The sequence below is a fragment of the Phocoena phocoena genome, chromosome 2 (genome assembly GCF_963924675.1).
Source record: "Phocoena phocoena chromosome 2, mPhoPho1.1, whole genome shotgun sequence".
NCBI lineage: Eukaryota > Metazoa > Chordata > Mammalia > Artiodactyla > Phocoenidae > Phocoena > Phocoena phocoena.
Window position 1 is genome coordinate 72669237 of NC_089220.1, and position 20001 is coordinate 72689237.

Below are 20001 nucleotides of genomic sequence, written 5' to 3' on the forward strand. Positions count from 1 at the left end.
ACTGTGTTTGAGTATGAGGTGCTGACCTACACTTTACGGGGAGCATAAAGTACATGTTACATTTCTAGAATGTTAAAACTTTTGCATTCCAAAACACATTTGGCTGTATGGGATTTGGGTAAGAGATGTGGGCCTGTAGTATTTTTATTAGGGCCTCTAAGCCTTTTTTTTTTTTTTTTTTTTTTTTTTTGCGGTACTCAGGCCTCTCACTGTTGTGGCCTCTCCCGTTGCGGAGCACAGGCTCCAGACACGCAGGCTCAGCGGCCATGGCTCACGGGCCCAGCTGCTCCGCGGCATGTGGGATCCTCCCAGACTGGGGCACGAACCCGTGTCCCCTGCATCGGCAGGCGGACTCTCAACCACTGCGCCACCAGGGAAGCCCTAAGCCTTTTTTTTTTTTTGACAGTCTTCCCTTGAGATTCTCTCCTGGGTACCAGCTTTGTGTGGCATGCAAATGAGGACCTCCTTTGTCTGTCACTCAAGCAGTATTTAATGAGCTGCTGTGGCTTTGTGCTAGGAATTGGGAAGAATGAGGCATTGGCTCTTTTTGCCCTGGAGAAGCTCAGAGACTCATAATGGTGCGGAAGGTGCTCTATTAGCCAATCTGTGGATTCCTGCCTGTGGTGGGATAATCACAGCCCAAAACTTCACCAACATTGCAAAGGTAAAGAAATGTGGAAGAGAATGTGATCAAGGAGCAGTTGTGTGTTTGCTGTGGTCTTTGAAAAGTAAAGCCAGAGATGGGGCTGCAGAGGAGCCAGTTTTTGAAGAGACTTATCTACCAAGCTAAATAGTTAAGAATTTATCCTTTGGCAGTAAAGATTCTTTAAACCTGGGAATGAATGATTGGGTTCGCATTTTAGTAAGAGCCCTCTGACGTTATCTTAAGGGACCACCCAAAGAAGTCATTGAAATATTCTGGACAATAGTCCTGTAATACTTACATTGTATAGTGCTTTAGGGTTTGCAAAAGATTTCTCCAGCCTTAATTTCTTTTGCAGTAGCCTTGGGGGATGGGTAGGTAATAACTAAGGAAACATTTCAAGAAGTGACTCGCCCAAGGTCATATCCAGCAACCAGCTGTACCAGCTCTCCTAATTCTATATTCGTTCCTGCTTGAACATGATATTAAAACATTTTAATATACTGTCCAGATACTGAGCATACTTAAAGGTAATCTGCCACCAGCGTATCTTTTATACTTGTACTTGATTAGACTGTCAGCTCCTTGAGGACTTGCAGTGTTAAATTTGATAAGCTCACAATAGGCACCACCAAGAATTTGCTAAACTTTCTTCTCCAGAGCAAGCACAGTCCTAGGAAGAAGAAACATTTGTGAAAACAGAGGGACTGTCGTTTTTCTTGTTGTATATCTCATCATGCGTACTTATTAGGCAGTTTCTATGTTTAGGACACAGCACTAAGTGCTGTGGGAATACAAAATGCAAAACAGTTAGATTTAAATTTTTTTAAAAAGTCATGAATTAAGCCTGTTCTGTCCTATTCAGATCTCACACCAAATTTCTTGGCTTTTTGTAACAAATTTCCTTTTTAAAGGATGTTAGGTGTTGAAATCAAAAGGCTTCTTGCACAGACTGACTGGAACTATTAGGCTTATACATTTGCTTTGCAATCATTAGGTATATAACACGGCACATTTCCAGGTGGTTATCTTTGAAACAAAGAAAGAAACAAAACCATTAAATAGGCATATTTTATTATGAAAGAATGAAAGTTTTACCTTGACTAGATGCCCAGTAATATCACCTCACAAGTGAAAATCATCTTGTGATTCATACTTAAAATCAGTAGTCAACTGTAAGTTTTGTGTCAACCCTATTGAATTAGCACTGAAATTAATGATGTAATCTTTTTCTTACACACCTGGCATATATGCTAGCAGTATTTCCTAGGCTGTCTAGGCGTTAGGGAAAAGTCAAGGTCTAAGTTATTCTCAGTCTTAAGAATCCATGTCAGTTTTAAAGCATTTATTGAGTTGATTCAATTCTGATTTCTTTTACCACCTTTGTATCAGAAAAGCTTAGCGGGCCCCAGAAGAAATTCTAGAGGTCATTCAGACCCAGGGGCTAGACTGGGGGAAAGACAAATTAGGAAACTGATCCCTGTGGGTTCAAGTCCATTCTTCATCTTGTTAATTATAACTTTGGTCAAGTGTTTGAGCCTCTGGTTCCTTATCTGAAATGAAAAATGAGGCTTATGATAATGTTTTTCAAAGATTCTAAGACATACTTTTTTATCTTAAAACAAGATGTGTTTTTGTTTTTGTTTTTTGCAGTACGAGGGCCTCTCACTGCTGAGGCTTCTCCGTTGCGGAGCACAGGCTCCGGATGCGCAGGCTCAGCGGCCATGGCTCACGGGCCCAGCCGCTCTGCGGCATGTGGGATCCTCCCGGCCCGGGGCACGAACCCGTGTCCCCTGCATCGGCAGGCGGACTGTCAACCACCTGCGCCACCAGGGAAGCCCAAGATGTGTTTTATAGTGCATTATATGTTATGGTTTAATTTGTGGCGTTTTTGTTTAATATAGTGGTGCATAAAATGATGTATCTTAGAATCAGTGATTTCTTAGATTTGATGAAATATGGTAATAATTTGCCTTACCAACCTCCTGAGTTGTTGTCAGGATCAAATCAGATATGTTTACTAGAAAACTACCGCTGTGCCAACTAACATGCAAACAAAAGCACCTTCCAAGGTCCCTGGACAATTTTTCTGCCTTTGGTATTTCTGGGTTTTTAAAATAAATTTTATTTACTTAATTATTTATTTTTGGTTGCGATGGGTCTTTTGTTGCTGCGCACAACGTAGGGCCACTCTACGTTGCTGTGCACGGGCTTTTCTAGTTGTAGCGAGCAGGGGCCACTCTACGTTGCTGTGTGCGGGCTTCTCATTGCGGTGGCTTCTCTAGTTGCGGAGCAAGGGTTCTATGTGCACAGGCTCAGTAGTTGTGGCTTGCAGGCTGTAGAGCGCAGGCTCAGTAGCTGTGGCGCATGGGCTTAGTTGCTCCGCGGCATGTGGGATCTTCCTGGACCAGGGCTCGAATCTGTGTCCCCTGCATTGGCAGGTGGATTCTTAACCACTGTGCCACTAGGGATTTCTATGTGTCTTAAAAAAAAAACTGGGAAGAGTTGGAAAATGAAAATTGCAAATCTATATGAATTAAGATATCAAATGTCTTCTTAAATATTTGAAGTAACAACAGAATTTCAGTTGACTTACACTTGGACTTCCTGAAAGATTTTATTTTTCTTTCAAGCAGTACCTCAGTCATGTTGGTCTTATCTCCCCTTACTTTTCCCTCCACCTCCCTGCCCCTAATTAAGAGTGCTGAGTAAGGCCAGCTTTGGATGGGAGAGGAATGTGGGGTGAGAAGATCATTAATTTCATTTTGGGCACATTGAATTTGAGATGAGTTTGAGGCATCCAAGTGAAGATGTTGAGTAGGCAGTTGAATTTGTGAGTCAGAGATAAAAAAATGTGGCATTTGGGTTATAGAAATGGTAGATGAAGGCTTGAGCTTGGATGAGATCACCTAGGAAACGAGAAAGCAGGATTGGGACCGGAGGTTGACAAGCCACCTTCAGCCAGCAAACCTGTTTTATTTGGCCTATGCAGTGTTTTTAAAATATTTGAACAAGTTGCTGTAGCATGTTTATGGGTTTTTGGCTGCCCCAAGTATTTGTCTTTTGATGGCAGCACCCTAGTTTCCTTTTAAGAAATTCCCTATCCTCCAGTCTCAGACCTTAGCCTTAGGTAAAGTTCTTCCCCTGACTCTGAATGAAGCATGTGACTCAGGGCTGGCCAATCATTCCTGAATCGTCTGGCCACAATGGTTGGTTCAAGAATGGCCTTCTAATCCAAGCTGGTCTAATCAGAGGGAATTTTGAGACTGGGGGTGGGAGGTAGAGGAAACTCCAGGAAGAGAATCTTTCTCGTTTTCTGCTTAAACCTGGCAGGTTGTGGTCTGGAGGTCTAGCAATGGCCTTGCTGCCATAGGGTAGATCTTATCTGAGAATTAGGGACACGAAGAATCCAGATAGAGAAACTGGCCCTGATCGTGTTGATTAAACCCTGTGGCAAGCTGTACTTCTAGGCTTTGCGGTTAAATGAGCCAATAAATTCTCCTTTTGGAGTAACCCAGGATTTCTTTTATTCACACCAGAAAGAAATCTTAATTGCCAAGATTTAAAAATCGTGAGTTTTCATTTATATATCAGGACTTTGGCTTGAGCTAAGTAATTGTTGTTTTAGTAGGAACATCTGCTCTCCATTTTATTATAGTCTGTACCTCTCCCTACTGTCATCTGACCCTGATGCTTCAGGTCTGTTGCCAGCTATCCTGTCGGTTCTGCTGTGCTTTAAATTGTAGACCTGAGGGGGAAGTTAAAGTCAACTTTGTTTCCCTTAATTGTATTAACTTGCTTGTCCCTGTGGGTAGTTGGGCTTTTGGCTGCTGATATAGAGTGAAAAGGGAAGGAGACCTAGATCCAAGCTTTGAAGAGTTTGAACCCTGGAAGAATAGGCAGAGGAGGATAAGCTTGCAAAGAGAAGGAAGCCATGGCGGCCGGAAGAACATTGATTGTAGAGGCCAAAGCGAGGAGGGTTTCAGGGAGAAATTGATCAACATGGCCAGATACTGTCAGGACGTCAAATAAGAGATAGAATGAAAAAAAAAAATTCTCATTTGAATTTGGCAACAAAGAGATCATTATTGATCCAGCCGGGAGCTGTTTCAGTGAGTGATGGAGCCATGCTAGGTTGGAATGGGTTGAAAAATGAATGGGAGATGGAAAAATGGGAGATATCCAAGGAGGACAATTTTTATTTTTCCTGTGAAGGAAGCAAAGAAATAAAGCACTAGCTGGAGACGTGAGGTTGACGGTAGAAAGCTTTAAAAATAGGATTCGAGTGTGTTGAATTGTTGATGGGAAAGATCTAGTTGAAAGGGAGAAGCTGGTTGAATAGACAGGAGAGAAGAGACAAGGGGTAATTGATTATATGAGTCTGAGAAGGTGGGGTGAAGTGGGATCTAAAGCCCAGTGGAGAGATTGACCTTGGGGGAGAGGAGGGAACAGGATGCAACAGGAGGGCAGAAGCTGAAGGTCAGTAGTAAGTTAGTCTGATAATGAGAAGGTGCTGTGTCATGGGTTCCATTTCTGTTAGGAGGCAAGGTGATCTGGGAATGGAGGTGATGGTGGTGTGGATGTCAGAAGGGGTGGCCCTTTGAAAGTGAAATAAGAGTTGAGGAGAGTGGGAGAAAGAGTGGGTGGGATCACCCAGCATTGTGGAGGACTGACTCGTTAGTGGTTGGCGCTCATGAATGTTGAATGACTCTCGGCAGTGCCTAGGTGCTCAGTTGTGGGCACAGACAGAGCTACCATAGGTATCAGCTATGGGGTTTGGCAGAAGAGGAAGGACAAAAGGGTGAGCAAGGTAACTTGAGGGCATTTGTCAAGGGTGTTATGGGATGTGCTCTATGGAGATGTTGGCCTTTAGAAAGGCCAGTAAGAAGGGACATGAAATGAAACTTCAGATGAGGCCCAAATGGTTGATCACAATGAAGGGGATTTTAATGAGGCAGCCGAAGCTGAGGTTATTGTAGTCAGAGGAGGGATGCTGGGTGGTGAGTCTTGGGTGGAGTGCTGGAGAGGTTTTGTTGGAGGTGAGGCAGGCAAGGGAACAGAGACCAGAGTGTCGATGGATCTTGGATATTCAGGTCTCCCTTGCTCATTGCAGGACTAAGACCGGAAAGGAGAATTTTGGTCAGGGTTCAACGTCATTTGTATCTGGGTTGGCTGTTTAATAAGAATAGGTTATCCATTTCCTCTTAACCTCCTTCCCTTTGATTTCAATGGAAGAGTATATTGAAGTGGTTTGGGGCCTACCTCTGTTTTTTGCAATATGTCTAGAGAGTGATATTAGGAAAACTGTGTCTTTAATCACTTTTGGTACAGAAAATGTAAATCATTTAAACCTCTTGAGTTCATAGACTTTTCAGTTGCCGGAATGATTTGGTGCTCTTTTGCCTTCCATAGTCATGTTACTTCTGAAGGTGACTGATGGTGTAATCAAAACCTTTACGAGGAGCCCATGTTTAACTGGATCCCTCGTGGCTCTCACTATGATGAGCTTTGAAGGCAGGGTAAGTAGGAAGCTATATCAGAGACATCTGTTGTTATTTGTAACGTGTGTCGTGCTTTGGCAGTAACAGAACCTGAGCAGGCCCATCAGTCGGTGGTTTATAAGCAGTAATCCGAGAGCTCAAAAAGTTCTTCTCTGAATGGTAAGGCATTGGAGCCAGCATTTCTTATATGTGAGAGGGGAAAAAGGTTTGGAAGTCTCACCAAGGGGGGAAAAAAAAACTTGGGATTTGCGTTTAATAAGTTGCTAAATCTTATCATCTCAAAACATCTGAAGGTTGTGATAAAAATCCTCACCAAGTAATCAGGATGCAGCAGTCTAGAGTCTTCAAAAAAAAATTCAAGCGTGTAGGCTTTCAGATACAGCATCTATTTGTTACTGATTCTGAACAGATTAGATAAGCGACAGAGCACAGGGAAAGACGACTCAGATATCTGCCACAGAATGAAGTGTCTTACAGCCCAGAGCAGCTCTGCTGCCAGCCAGCCACCACTCTGCTCTCTGTAGGGCTGTTTCCTTATTCTTCCCCGAGGAACCTGTTTATTCATCCCTACTCTTACCTGTACTTTGCCCCATCCCAAGGCCTGTCCTTCCCTTTCTCCATCTCACATCCATTTTCCCCTGTCTAGTGAGGCCAAAGCCAAGTCCAAAATGATACTAGATCTTTCCTTTTTCTGACTCCTTTGTGTATATTGTTTGTGTATCTTAGTAAGTTGGCTCTTTCATAGACTTACAGATTGTTAAGTTTGTGAGAAACCTTGGATATTTTTTTTTTTCTCAAACTATTCGCAAAACAAGAATCACTTTACCCGACTCAAGGCTTAACAGTCTGCAAGTTCCTTTAGATCCTGGTGTATTCAAGAGTCTGGAGACTTGGGTCCTCCTGTCTGGGACTTCAGGCCTTTAAGGATTGCTTCATTTTTCTCCAATAAAGAGAGCAAAGCGTTGCTGATGAGCATGGCATGTCCTTGACATCTGCTGTTTTATACTGTTTTCCCAAAAGCAATAGTTCGGACCCTGCCTTGATCATTTTTTCTTGCTCTCTAAATAACTAAACCACCTGCTTTGTCCTTAAAATTTCTTTTGAAAGGCTTAGTTCATTCTCGACATAAGTCTTCTTGTGGCTTATTAATTCCTCCTGTACTTTTGTGTACATCTTTACCTCCTGTTGTAAAGCTTATAAAGTGGGAGGTGAGGTGTAAGTCTACCAAGCATTGCTTCTTGGGCTCAACAGAGCGGAGGGGGCTGAGTTAAATTGTAGCCAAGGAGCCCTTTCCTCCTTAAGGTCCTTTAAAGTCTCAGATGACTTTGTAAACTGCCAAGAGCATTGCCTGGGACGGGGTAGGCCATTAACCGTAGCTATTCTTATTGGGCCTAGGTGGCTGGTCAGAAAGATCCCACATTAAAGAAGTTTATCACTTAAGAACTAATCTCCTACATGAAGTGAACCTCAGCATTTTCATGTCGTGGTAGTTCTCTATACTGAGGCCAAAGCGTAAATGGGGACTTCAGAATCACAGAGTGTTACAGCTGGCGGGAAATAGATGTCAGCATCTAAAATATTATGTAGAAGGAAACTGAGGTCTGGAGAAGATTGATAACCGTCCACAGGCCATATAGTTTATATTGGTACCCTGGGACCTGGATGCAGCTCTCTGGGCTCTGGAACCAGGATTTTCCTAGCAGACCAAGGTGTATGACTCTGAAAATTCACTCTTGAGGGAGGAATGTGGAAAGGGATAGTGTCCGGAGGGTACCCTAACCCTGGGTGGCGATATCAAATAATAGCATAAATTTAGAGGTTTAGCCCCGGATATTTCAGCGCATTACTCCTCTCAGATGGTTGTCCTCTATGTCTGCTCCTTTTTAGGTAAATTCTGGGTCAGTACTTTGGAAAACCAGGAGGGTGTGGGGTTCTAGGAATAATGAGAGCCTCCCATAATATTAAAGGTCACAGCTTTGACAATGCATTTGGAAAAGACAGAAAAGATGGTCTCAGAGAAGCCTTCAGGCTTTGTGGTAAACTCGGGTTCTAGTGCATTGCTGCCGAGGCCTGGGGTGGGCGCTCAGCATTTAGCTGTGTAAGGACTGAGTTGCAGGTGAGCACGAAGCCCCTGGCAGTGGCTGGGGTCTGAGATATATGGAGAAATTCTGGGAGTCCTGCTTGTGTACACTGCGGGAAGGATGCGAGAATAAAAAAGTAATACCAAAAAAAGAAAAAAAAAAAAGTAATGCAGCACCACGATGACAAAACAGAAAGGAATCCATCCAAAGGTTAGGGGAAGAATGTGTTTTCTGGAATTACTGACGTGGGAGCAGAGGATAATGGGGTTGTATGTTGTTGAGAAATCCTGTGTTTCTTTACTTGGGGAGAAGAGCTGCTAGTGACCCACAGCCAGGAGAATTTGGAAAGAGGGAAAGTTCAGGGGTGGATGTCTGAGCAGGCAGAAGAAGCACTGAGTTTGAGCTAGTGGATGACAAACTGAGGTTCAGACCCACGCGGTTTGGTTTCACAGCTGGAAATCTCAACTGCTGTGCTGTCTGTCTGCCCCTGCTCAGCTGCCCGCTGTGATCCAAGCCCTGGGAGAAGCAGCCAGGTCCAGTTTAAGTCTCCTGCTTCCTGGTGTCCCCCAGGGATTCCTTAGAGCCTAGTAAGTCGTTGAGATATATGATGGCCCAGGGCCACCCTTAGTCAAATGGCCATGATTTTTAGGTCCCCATGGAGTCTTGATCTTTTAACGCACTTGCATCCTTTCCTTAGACCATCAATCTTATATCTTGGTAACTGAGCACCAACTGGTTTTCTCTGCCCTTTGGAGGTCTTTAGTTAAACTTGGCTCAACCCAGAGCCTTCTCGTGATTCCACACATTCCTGTGTCTTCCTTGTTCACGCCTCCCTCTGCCTCTGAGCGTCTGTGTCCTAAAGTGCTCTCTGTGTCACTCACGTGCGTTCTGAGTGCAACACTTTTTCCCACGCAGTTTCCCCGGGAAACCGAGTCCCATCAGATGGGCTTTTGTGAAGACTCAAAGAGTCACAGTTTGACATATGTGATCTTTCCCCAGCGTTACTGATTCCACCCCTCCTTCATGTTCTTTCTCACTCGAGTGTCAAAGTTCTATCCACATAGGGGCAGCTGTGGGACGAGTCCTCACTTTATACCTTAACAGCTAGCACAAATAAATACTGCCTATTTTCTGAGAATTCTGGTGCATAAAAGATTTGTCCCATTACGTTCACTTCAGCTTGGGTACAAATATATACAGAGATACCTAGGCCTTTGACTATGCCATTACTGGACTATTTCATATTAATTGCTACTAAATCTTTTACCGCTTAGCACTGTACAGCTGGACAGCACTCACCTCAGATTTCTTTATCTCCTTTATCTGCCAACTTCTCTTAAATGCAAGACATGAACTTTGCTTTCAGTTCTCATACCAGTTCCCATGTTTTTAGAACCTAAAGCATGTGTGAATCTCATTCCATTTCCCCTTTCTGACTCCTTGTAGCCTAGAATATAATGATCTTGGGTTTTGTTTTTTTTTTTCATGTCCTCTTTCACATCCAGGAGTCTCCCTGATAGTACAACACACCTAGAATTTTCTTTTGAGTAAAAGCTGTGTATGACATGTGAATATTCTTAAGACTTGTGTTCCTTTCTCTAGAATCATGTGAATTTCTCCCCATCATTCTTATTGGCATAGATTGTCTGAATGACTTATTTTCTCAAAAGAGCCATGAGTGACTTAGTGGAATTGGAAACTGATCCCCAGTTCAAAGGCATCTGGTGGGGATTGGGGAGTGACTGTCTCTAATTCTGAGGATTGCCTAGGATCTCAGACACTGTGAAATATTTTTTCTAGGTTCAGGGAGTTAGGAATCTGCTACCATTCATAAAGTAAAGGGAAATCGAACTGCATCCTTGTTTTTGCTTTTTTGTTTGTTCCTAGACAAAAAGTTTATTTCTGCTCTGGGGAAAGTAGAAGAGTCCAGGTTTAAAATAGATTACAGTATTCACTGATGAGGCTAAAGAATTAGAAGTTTGTAAAATCTTTGTTTCTTGGATGAAAAAAGGAAAAAAGGGAGAGGATAGAGTAGAAAAAAGGTGTATTAAGTTATAATAGCAGTAGTAGGTAGCATTTATAGAGCATGTATGTGTTAGGTACTGTCCTAGGAATTTTTCCATTTCTCATCTCAGTATAGCCCTATGACACTCCCACTCTTTATTTTATACAAGAGGAACCCATGCTGCACAGAGAGGTTAAACAGCTTACTCAAAGTCTCACAGCTAATAAATGTCAGATTGGTGATTTTCACGTTGGCAATGTAGTCGAAGTCTCACACTCTTTAACTTCAAGGTTACAATGCTGTATGTTGAGTCATTTTAACTTTTTCCCTCGCTTTGAGTACAGCCTCCCACAGTATATATAAAGCACAGCAGAAGTGCCAGTTTCAGCTTCTTTTTCTTGTTGTTGTTTGTTTATTTAATGGCAGGGTTAAAAAAAAGGCAGTGTGCTGTCTAAGTCAAGTTTAATTAGACCCGTGTGGAAAACATAGCAATCATCGATGCCAATTTCCAATGTTTTTCTTTTTTCATGTTCAATTATTAATAGATACGGCACACATATTCTTTCATTTTCTAAGTGAAATGATTGAAGCAGGCGTAGGATTCTAAGCTGTTGCCTAGTTGTTTTTTTTTTTAAGAATCTTCATCTGAAAGGAACATTTTCTCTAAAAAAGAAAAAAAAATCTGTTTTTGTTTGTGGGACGCATCTTCCCTTGGAGAATATGGTATTACCAGGTGTGGAATCTTGGCATTAAACTAAATTTCCCTTTCTCTTTCCTGAACTGATGGAAAGGAGGGGGGTGGGTTGGGGGAGGGGAGGGGTGGTGGTGGGATATACATATACATAGATGTATATAGATGCACATCTCCAGACCTGTCCAGTATCTGGAAAGAAGGTCTTTCATTAGGTCCCAGACACCCCTGTTTGTCCCCAGCTTCCTGTGCTGAAACTGAGGTTTTAGAAGAATCTCAAGAGATTTTCTTGGGCTAGGTTGTCCAGACGGGGTTTTTTTAAAAATAGCATCTCTCCTTTATTTTATAGAGGAAAAGATAATGAAGAGTATCTCCCCTTTCCCAAATATAAAAAGGATGTTTTTCTGTTGCTTTCATAATTGAATTAAAAATCCCTCCATGATAGTTTTTAATATTTTCTTCACGATTATAATGTTCTTCCTTTATCTGAGCCATGGAAAGGTTCACAGAAATATAACATAGAAAATATTCTTACTATTTAAAAAGAACTGTCTACAGAGTTTTGGTATTATAGATGATTTAAAAATAGTTTATTAGGTGTCTTCCCACATTTAATACAGTAATTGCAGAAAATTTGGGAAATTCAGAGAAATAGATGCAAAGAAAAGCAGATTCTCGTGGTCCCTATACCCGGGAGAATAAACAACTACAACAAAAGCCTTAAACTTACTGTTTTCATGTGTGTTCTTTTTTTTTTTTTTTTTTTTTTGCGGTACGCGGGCCTCTCACTGTTGTGGCCTCTCCCGTTGCAGAGCAACAGGCTCCAGACGCGCAGGCTCAGCGGCCATGGCTCACAGGCCCAGCCGCTCCGCGGCATGTGGGATCTTTGCAGACTGGGGCACGAACCCGCGTCCCCTGCACCGGCAGGCGGACTCTCAACCACTGCGCCACCAGGGAAGCCCTCATGTGTGTTCTTTATCTGTGAAGAGTTTTTACACCTTTCTCTGTGTTGAGTTTTTGTTTCTTGGTTAGGATCATACTCTAAATGCAGTGTTGTTTCCTGCTCTGTTGGAAAGATGTCTCAGGTTCAGAGACAGCGGATTCAGGGCTTCTTTGCTGAACCTACCCTGTCAGAGGTCAGCTGGCAGCCTGGGTCATGGAGTGCCTCAAAGACTTGCTGTGTGGTCCATGCTACTGAGTGCTGGGCGGCAGAGAGGACCTGCCTTCCCAGCTCACAGAATCGCTGGAGAAGACAAGCAGATGTTTTCATGGCCACTTCTGTTTTTTTGGAGTGGAAAATTTCAAACATACAGAAATAGAACATTACAATGGACCCTGTGTGCCTTTCTCTCAGCTTCAACAATGGTCAATTTATAGCCATCTTTCTTCATTTAGATCCCAACCTCTTTTCCCACACCCTGGACTATTTTGAAGCAAATCCCTAACATCCTATTATTTCACTAGTAAGTATTTCTATACACATCTCTGAAAGAAAAGGACTCTTCCTTTTCATCCTGTAATATTATCATACTTTAAGAACTTCTGTAATATAATCAAATATGAAATATCTAGTCAGGGCTGAGATTTATCTGTTTTCTTTTTTTTGGGTTTGTTTGTATCAGGATCCAAAATAAGGCCCAGACATTGCAATTGATAGACATGCCTCTTCAGTACCTTTCAGTCTGTAGGTTCACCCTTCACTATCTTTTCCTTGCAATTTATTTTTTGCCAAACCAGACCATTTATTCTGGTCTCTTGGCTGGATTTTGCCAATAACATCCCGCAGAGTTAAATGTTAAGTGTTCCTGTGTTTAACATATTCCTTTAGCCACCAAATTCCTTGGGAATTGGTAGTCACATCTAGAGGCTGGGTCAGATTCTATTTCCAGTTTTTGTCAAGAATACTCTAAGTATGTTCCCTCTGTGTGTGTGTGTGTGTGAGTGTGTGTGTGAGAGAGAGACAGAGAAGGAGAGAAAGAGAGGGATGTGAACAGTTAACGGTGACCCTTGCTGCCTAATCGATTGATTAGGGGTTTCAAAATCTTCATTGCCATCATTTCTTCATTTATTAACTGGAATACTTGAATAAAGAGAAACTTCTTCTAATCAGCTACTTGGTTCTCCTGGGTAAAATTTATGTAGGAAAGGCAGGAAATATGTCTGATTCTTTCTCTTTATTTACCAGTTTTTAAAGTAATTACGGTTGACCCTTGAACAACATGGGGGTTAGGGGTGCTGATCCTTCATGAAGTTGAAAATTTACATATAACTTGCAGTCCGACCCTCCCCATTGGTGGGTTCAACCAACAGCAGATTGTGTTGCATTGTAGTATTTACTACTGAAAGAAACCCACATATAAGTGGATCCGCACAGTTCAAACCCATGTTGTTCAAGGGTCAACTGTTGTTGGCTCCATTAGCCAGCTAATTAGTAATGTCCTCAAAAGGTAGCCATTGAGAGAGAGTGAGAGAGGTATGTGACTCATGAAGAATTCATGAATGAAAAAATATTGGTGTTTTAATCCATTGCATTTATTCTTGACACTAAATTTGTCCCGTCTTTGGCCAGTGGGAGTCCCTTGGTGCTGGCTCCTGGATCCTCTTGATATGATTCTAGTGGTCTTTGACAGCTTCTCTGCTTTCTGTATGTTAAGATATTCGAGGCCAGTGGTTCTCAAAGTATAATGTGAGGGTGCCTGAGGGTTCCCAAGACCCTTTGAAGGGGTCTGTGAAGTCAAAACAGTTTTCATTGTGGTACTAAGACATTGTTTACCTCTTTTATTTTCTCATGTGTTTAGTGGAGTTTTCTAGAGGCTACATGTTGGCTCTTGGAATGTGTGTATATTCTTGTTTTCTAGAATTTGAGTCTTCAATAATCTCTAAGAATGTAAAGGGGTCCTAAGACCAAAAAACTTGAACTGCTGCTCTAGGCTCGTTTTTTAACATTTCTTGCCATGTACATGGAATCACTGGTGACCTTGTAAATCAGCTCCCTTTTTTGTTAACTCTTTTATTATGTGGGTGTGATCTGCTCCAAATCTCAAAGCTAATAAATAGCAAAACCAGAATTTGAACCTAGATTTTTATGCAGTAGTTTTTTTCCCTGTAAAACAATCACTGATGTCCAAAATTTATGATTAATTAAAGCTTAGAAATTGTAAACACTGCCCGAAATGCCAGACATGTACATTTTAGAGGCCACCAAACAAAATTAGCAGTTCTTTTTCTCCAACGGAATGGCTGTCAAAAAGGGAAAAACAGATGTAGAGGCAGGATGAGTGGTTGCTATAGCTCCATGATATAATGTAAAACTATGCACTGAATATGTTGTTTTTCTGGTCACAGTAAGGAAATTCAGAATGCAGTAGTAACTCATTAGCATGGCAGCTTTTAAAGATTTCAGTCATCTGGCGAAAAGCCTGCTTGGCCCGTGGAATTCAATAATGGCTCATGCGGGCTTCCCTGGTGGCACAGTGGTTAAGAATCCCTGCCAATGCAAGGGACACGGGTTCAAGCCCTGGCCGGGGAAGATCCCACAAGCCGCGGAGCAACTAAGCCCGTGCGCCACAACTACTGATCCTGAGCTCTAGAGCCCGCGCACCACAACTACTGAGCCCACGTGCCACAACTACTGAAGCCTGCGCGCCTAGAGCCTGTGCTCCGCAGTAAGAGAAGCCATGACAACGAGAAACCCGCGCACCGCAACGGAGAGTACCCCTGCTCACGGCAACTAGAGAAAGCCCACGCACGGCAACGAAGACCCAACACAGCCAAAAATATTAATTAATTAATTAATTAAAAAAATAATGGCTCATGCGTTTCCCACTAATTTCTGAACCCAGGTACCAATGGATTGCTTGACCATGTAGCTTAGAAATACCTTTTTTTCATCTTGTAGTTCGTTGAATCAAATCCTGCAAGAAAACATCCTGCAGTTTTCAGATAATGGTGCCTTAAGCCTGGAACATTAATTTTTCCATCACTAGTTTGGGATTAGCAGATGCAAACTATTATATATAAAATGGGTAAACAACAAGGTCCTACTGTATAGCACAGAGAACTATATTCAATATCCTGTGATAAACCATAATGGAAAAGAATATGAAAAAGAATATATATTTGTTTAAATGAATCACTTTTCTGTACAGAAGAAATTAACAACATTGTAAATCAACTATACTTCAATCAAATTATAAATAAATAAAATAATTTTTCCATCACTGAATAGTATACAAACCTCTAAAAGATGGTTGTGGTTCAGGTGGGGAGTGAGGCAAAGAATTTGTCCAGAGTTTCAGGACTCTCAGTAAAATGCAGATGTCTTTGTTGGAAAGTAGATTTTGAAGACTAGTATGTTTTTTTCTTTATGAGCAAACTCATTTTCCACTGGAGCCTTGCTTGTGATTTTTCTCGACATTAAATGTCATAGCAAAATGATTTAAATATCTGCTCTAGGTGACTGGTTGCATTTAGATTTATGGATTTGTAAAGTCAGGTGCCTGGGCTTTTCTAGCAAGTCATTCATTGACGTTGCTGAAGATAGTTTTAGAATACATGCAAGTTAGAGTAAAGGTAGTGTTTCATAGGGATGGGCAGTACCATGGGTCATGTCAAAATTTTATTTTCTTTCATATTTGCCACTTTGACCAAATTGCAAAAAAAAATTTTTTTTTTAAATTTTATGTTCAGTTCACTGAACAGTCCTGTCTCCATATGCTCACTGAACCACAGCATGTGGTTTATGATGTAGCAAGCCTTGAACTTATGGCTGGGGAATGTCAGGAATTTTGGGTTCTGGTGTCATTGAGGAAAATGGCCCCGCCTTTCTAGACTTTGGTTTCCTGTTTAGAAAGTTCTGTTCCTTCATAAGGACCTTGAAGTTCTAGGAGGGAAGGTGCTGTGTGTGTGGAGTTTTCCATGAAGTGCAGCCCTAACGAAAAGGCTGAGTTAAAGGTAGGTGAATGCTTTATAAAAACATGTTTTACATATATATGAGATATTTATTAGTTTATGCCACACTTATTTATTTACTTAAGTATGAATTAGCCCCAGGCAATTTGAAGTCAGATTTTAAATTCAGGTTTTGTTTACTTAATGCCCTTCTTTCTCTTAAGGAGGAATAGAAAAGCTTAGGAAGTGGAAATTGAAATTGATTTGAATTGCCTGAACAGGCTTACTGGAGAATCATTTTATTGAGGTGAAAATGAGGGCCAGATTATTTTTGTCTTGCTGTGTGTCTGATTCCAAGCAACTATGGAGTAGTGCATAAATCTCATTCCAAGCCTCGGGGAGAATATCCATCATAAGGTGAGCCAGAATGTAACAACTCTTTGTGATGGCTACTTTGGCTAAAAATCTCTAATGGTGAGAACTCAGAATTACACGAGTGCATTTGGATGTGGGATCGATTATACTGATGATTCCCACGAGGAAAAGGAAACTCTTTTAGGCTCTCCCAGTGTGTTTTTGCAGCTCTGAAGACCTCTTGCCTGTTCCCCCAAAGCTCAGTGAGCCACTGTTGGGAGCAGTTGTGTTCTGTACTCTTGAGGTGAAGCTGGACTGGTGTGAAAAGTGGGGATAGCCTATTAAAACAGCATTTCTCTCTGGGGGGGTGCTTTTACTCTTTCAAGAAAAGATAAGTAGTGGCCTTGACTGATCTGTAACATACAGTGGCAGTCACTGCTGCTTAAATTTAAGATCATGTGATGTTCAAATGTGTGGTATTTTGATTTGGTAGTAAGTGCAGGTTTTTTGTGTGTGATGTCATTTTTGCATGAAGAGTCTATATGTGGGTGCTTTGGAGCCCAGTAACAGAAACCAGCGGGACTGGAAAAGCTGCTCTGTTTAGTTGAGGGTCAATACCAAGTTGGAGTGAGTTCTCAGAGAGTATGTGACACTGTGGCCATGCCATGTTCCTTAGTGAGTGGGATTGGGCTTGTTGGGTTTCTGTTTCACTGAGGGGGGAGAGCTTTTGTGTGCATTTGACTATGCTCCATGATATGTGGAACATGACATTTGTGGACTTAGGTCTGGGGAAAAATGTGGTTTAATTTTTTATTGCATAGTTTTGTATAATTTGTGTAATTTTTCTCTCTGTCGCTTTGAGAAGCAAGTAGAAAAATGGAAAAGCAAAGAACTCAAGTGATCTGCAAATGAGATTAAGAGGAAAAAAGTCTCCAGGAAATAAGATACGTGTATGTTTAAGTTTTAGAACATCAGGTATTAAACCCAGTGATGGAGAATTCTCTACTGGGAGTTCCCTAGTAGCTTAGTGGTTAGGATTCCAGGGTTTCACTATCATGGCCTGGGTTCAGTCCCTGGTCGGGGAACTGAGATCCTGCAAGCACGTGGTGGGCCAAAAAAAAAAAAAAAGATTTCTCTATTTACCAAACTATTTTGAAATTTCACTTTCTAAAAAAATTTTTTTATTGAAGTGTAGTTGATTTTCTGCTGTATAGCAAAGTGATTCAGTTATACATATCTATGTTCTTTTTCATATTCTTTTCCATTATGATTTATTACAGGCTATTGAATATAGTTCCCTGTGCTATACAGTAGGGCCTTGTTGTTTATCTATTTTATATATAACAGTTTGTATCTGCTAATCCCAAACCCCTAAGTTAGAAATTTCACTTTTTCATTGTTGTCTGACTTAACTCGATGTCTTGAAAAGTCTTATTTTTAAAGTTGTTTAAAGTTGTTCTGAAGTCAAAACAAAACAAATTTGCTAGAAACAATCTTGGCTATCATCTAGTGTACCTCTGTACTTGCTGAAGAATCTATCCAGTCGCTCACGGAGAAAGTTATATCTGAGTCTCATTATTCCCCATGCCTAGCACTAGATTTAACACATAATACATACTGGCTGGCTGGTGGGCTGACTAGGGTAGTACTTACTTTAAAAAGAAAAAAACAAAACAAAAACAAAACTTGACACAAACCTTTTGGCCAGAATGTACTTGAATAGAGTCTTAGTGGAAAATTTGAAAAGTATGGTTAAGGGTATGAGAGCAACTCTTCTGGGCTTCCCTGGTGGCGCAGTGGTTGAGAGTCCGCCTGCCGATGCAGGGGACACAGCTTCGTGCCCCCGTCTGGGAAGATCTCACATGCCGCGGAGCAGCTAGGCCCGTGAGCCATGGCCGCTGAGCCTGCGCGTCCGGAGCCCGTGCTCCGCAACGGGAGAGGCCACAACAGTGAGAGTTTTGGGATTTAGAAACTTTGCCCTTCTTCAATGAATTGTTAGATCCTAATGTCTTTAGAATGTAAATTCTAAAAACTTCTGATGTGTAAAATGTATAAAAACATTTTGGTGCGTAAAATATCATTTGTGTTACACATTTTCAAGCTGGTAGTCTTTTTACCATTACTTTGTGAGTATTATTTAATTACTATTTGAGAATCAACAGAAGAATGAATGAACAAGGATCATCGTTCCCGATAGACACTGTCCCATATGCCAAAAATTAAATATAATGCGGATTTTAAAGTTCAAACAAGAGTTTGGTAAATTAATATTAACATTCAGTGATTTCTTAACAACCTAAAGGAGTTTATTTTATCAGGTCATGACCATGTTTGGAAAGCTGAGAATTTGAACTTGAACCATACTTTTTCTTCCTTTAAGTGAATTGTGGCTACTTCCCATGGGTAGAGCTGGGTCTAGGATCTGATCATTTTGCTCATGTGAGACTCAGGAAAATTGGTTTCTGAAGCTGTTTGAAGGAATTTCCCATCCTCCTATTTGGTTTCATGCTTCAGGTACTGGTGCCGGCTCCATGGGCAAGTGTCTAGAGTGGAGAGGGAGCAAGGCCTGCACATGTGGTCCTTGTTTGGTGAAAGGCTGCCCAACGTGTGTCCACTCCTGGAGATTCTGTCCATTCTCAGTTTATTTGGGGACTTTAAGATGGCATGATAATAACTTGGGTTTCTAGAAACCCTGCTTTATGACCTAACAAATGTGTTGTCTGTGAGATCTCTTTTTGAGATGTTCTCACTAGGTCAGAAGAATCTAACCATGCTGGAGTATTGCAGGGATCATTTCTTTCGTGGCTAAAATCTTCAGATTTGGAGAAAAGAATCCAAATATCTTCTTTATTTCATCCATTCCTTCCACAAATGTTTATTGAGTATGTCTGGTGTGCCAGGCACTCTTCTAGGTGCTAGACAACATGGACATAATTCCTTGTCCTTATAGAGCTTCTCGTTGGGAGAAAGGCACACAAATAAATATGTCAGATGGCGATATGAGCTCTGGAGAAAATTAAAACAGGGATGGGAGATAGGAATAGGGCTGAGGGAACCGTATTAGGACCTGGGGTCTTGCACTACTTCCGGGAACTGAGTAGACCCACAGGCATGAAACAGCCCAGTCCTTTTCTGTTTTGTGGCTGATCCTGCTGTCACCTTATTGCCAGCATTGTCACTGTCACAGTCGGAAGGCGTTCATCTCACACTATTAGCAAGATTGTGTACAGAATGAGTCATATGAATGAGTCCCCAAGACTGGCAGCCCTTATGTGGACACATGCAGAGGACTTATAGATGACAAATTTTTCAAATGACGGTATTCATTCAGCAAATATTTACTGAATGATGGTATATAGACAAGGCATTGTGGGGAATAACAAGATAAATCATGTATATACCTTGCCAACAGAATGTATGGTCTAGTATATTTGTATGTAGTAGATCATTTGCAAGCCAGCGATTCCACATTTGAGATAGACCACGAAAAGTCCATAGCGTATGCTGATTTGGTCTTTTGCTGAGGCATGGTTTTTCAGTCAACTGCTTTGGGAGGTGGGTATGGGGTAACTAACCTAAGAGTGGTGGATTAGCAGTTGCCCGGTGTCCAAATTCCAGGGCAGCACTGTTTCTACCCCTCGTTTAATGTGTAAAATGCACATCTGAAGTGAAATACGCTTTCTTTGTGAGAGATTGCTCTGAGAAAAAAAGCCAACTTCTAGCGCTGGTGATGAAAGTGCCAATCCTAAGGCGTGATGATTCTTAGCCAGAAAATGGAATCATTGAGGGTCTCAAGGAAATACCAAGCATTTTGCTCCCTTTATAAGGGGAAATCA

General features: G+C 41.6%; 1 protein-coding gene across 2 annotated transcripts in view; it reads left to right on the forward strand.

Annotated features, from left to right (window-relative positions):
- Positions 1-20001, forward strand: part of STXBP6 (syntaxin binding protein 6) — a 264914-nt gene that overhangs the window by 19402 nt on the left and 225511 nt on the right. Inside the window, exon 1 of one of the 2 annotated variants that reach the window (XM_065871996.1) lies at positions 15769-15874. The exons of the other annotated variant lie outside the window; for it this stretch is intronic. The gene's annotated coding sequence lies outside the window, so the exon portion shown is untranslated. Of the gene's footprint in view, positions 1-15768; positions 15875-20001 lie in introns of those variants that run through there. 2 annotated transcript variants of the gene reach the window in all.